Here is a 2197-nt window from a genome sequence, read left to right as displayed (position 1 = left end):
GGGCAGCCAGGTGGCACAGTGGATAGAGCACCGGTCCTGAAGTCAGGAGGACCTGAGTTCAAATCCGGCCTCAGACCAAACACTTGACACTTACTAGCTGTGTGACCCTGGGCAAGTCACTTAACCCCAATTCCCTAAAAATTAAAAAAAAATTTAAAAAGAAATGTTACGGGAATGATTTTATTTCATTGGTGATTTTAATTCTTTTTGATTTGATACTGTGAAATTAGTAATTAAGTCATTAAAGACTACTGTTGATGTTAAAACCTATGAAGCATTTAATTGGATATATTTTCAAAAGGGAAAAATAAATACTTACTTCTTAGAAAAGAACAGGGGAATGGGAGAAAGACCTCGTATAAATCTTTTTTGTAGACCTGCCAGCTTTGTAAGGTTGTAAATCACTGATTTGGTTTATTTAGGGAACAGGATCCCCCTCCCCTACTACAAACACTCCTTGAACAAGGGGAGAAAATTTTTAATTTGTGTTTATGGTACAGTTATTTATGTGCTGATTTGTGCTTATGAAAATTATTACCTGGATTAGTCGGTACTGATCTACATCTTAAACCAACTTAATCTTAATAGATCCCGGTATTAGAAATGTTCTTTTGTTTTAGGGGTCAACAACATCTTAAGAGGTGATAATCAATCTGCAAATTGCTATTGGCTTTTTCTGAGACATTCTTTTTGAATAAACTATCAGATTTACTATCTATGTGAATTTACATAATGCGATTGTTTTGTTTAATTCTAATAACTGCCTTTTACATCAGGATGAATTTTAAGCTATATTTGAGAAAGGGAAATAGTAGAAAAGAATTATGTAAAATCAATTGTGATTTTTTTAAAAGCTTGATACCTTTTATTTGCTAGCTAATTTATTGCAGCCACTTGAGAGTGTTGATAACAGCTGTGTCTAGCCCTATTGTGATTAAGTGAAACTTTGCTGTTTGAGGTGAAACCTTTTGGAACCCTGAATTTTCCTTTTGAGCTTCATTTTCAGGTTTTTTGGGTCCTTGACCCAATGTTTTACTGCCTTCAAGAAAAATGACAGTAGCTCAATGAGAGAGTGAGGTCTGTGATCTAGTGAATGTGTCCCTGGGAAAAAAGTTGGGAAGGTGACCTTGAAAAGGCTAAGGTAGAACCCTCTTGATTCAGTTTCCCATACAAGAAATCTTTTCCACCTGGGCAATTCTGAGCCTGGCTGTGGTATCCTGACATATACTTAGCTGCTTGTCCTACTCTTATCTAAAAATCAAATGGATCTGAGGATGCTTAATCCTGTTATTCAAGTGCTAAGGTATTCTGGGCCCTTGGGCCTAGGCCTGGAGAACCAGTATCGATATTGTTATAATCATGTCCCTGCATCTTCTCATAGCAAATCTCTCTAGTCAGGGCAAGCAGAGCCTCGATATTGATCATGAATTTCTGAATATCTGTGACCAAGCACCGTGCTGACTTGAACATAGCAGCTGTCTCATAAATGCTGATTGAATGAGTCAATGATCTCACCAGATCTAAAGAGAATCAACAAGCATTATTAAGCTCCCACTATGTGCTAGGGCTCTATGCTAGGTGGGAGGGGATACAAGGACAAAAAGGAAACAGTGCCTGCCTTCCAAGAACTTATATTCAATAGTAAGAGACAACATGCCCACAGAAGTATATGCAGACACTTAACATCTGTGTGTCCCTGGGCAAGTCTCTTAACCTCTATCTGCCTCAGTTTCCTCATGTGTAAAACTGGGATAATAATAGCATCTACCTCCCAGGGTGGTTGTGAGGATCAAGTGAGATAATATTTGTAAAGCACTTTGGAAACTTTAAAGTGCTGTATAAACATTAGCTATTATTATTCTAGAATATGAACAAAATAACAAAAAAAAAGAGTTTAGTGAGGGAGAAAAAAAGGCTTCATATGGAATAGGGAAGGAGTAGCAGTTGTGATAAGAAAAGTCTCCCCTGTATGGATGTGTGTATGTGTGCATGTGTATACACGCATGTATGTTTGTGTATATGGAAAGGAATATATATATGGGGGGGTAGGATGTGGTATGTATATGTATGTTGTGTGTGTGCTTGGTGTATGTGTGGTGTGTATGTGTGTATTGTATGGTGTGTGTGTGCATGCGCCCCCATAAGTACACGAGCAGTCAGGAGATATTAAGTGAAACAAAATACAATCATTCTCTGT

This window comes from Vombatus ursinus, unplaced genomic scaffold (assembly GCF_900497805.2).
Source record: "Vombatus ursinus unplaced genomic scaffold, bare-nosed wombat genome assembly UNPS02014932.1, whole genome shotgun sequence".
Classification (NCBI taxonomy): domain Eukaryota; kingdom Metazoa; phylum Chordata; class Mammalia; order Diprotodontia; family Vombatidae; genus Vombatus; species Vombatus ursinus.
Note: the sequence above shows the minus strand (reverse complement) of the source record.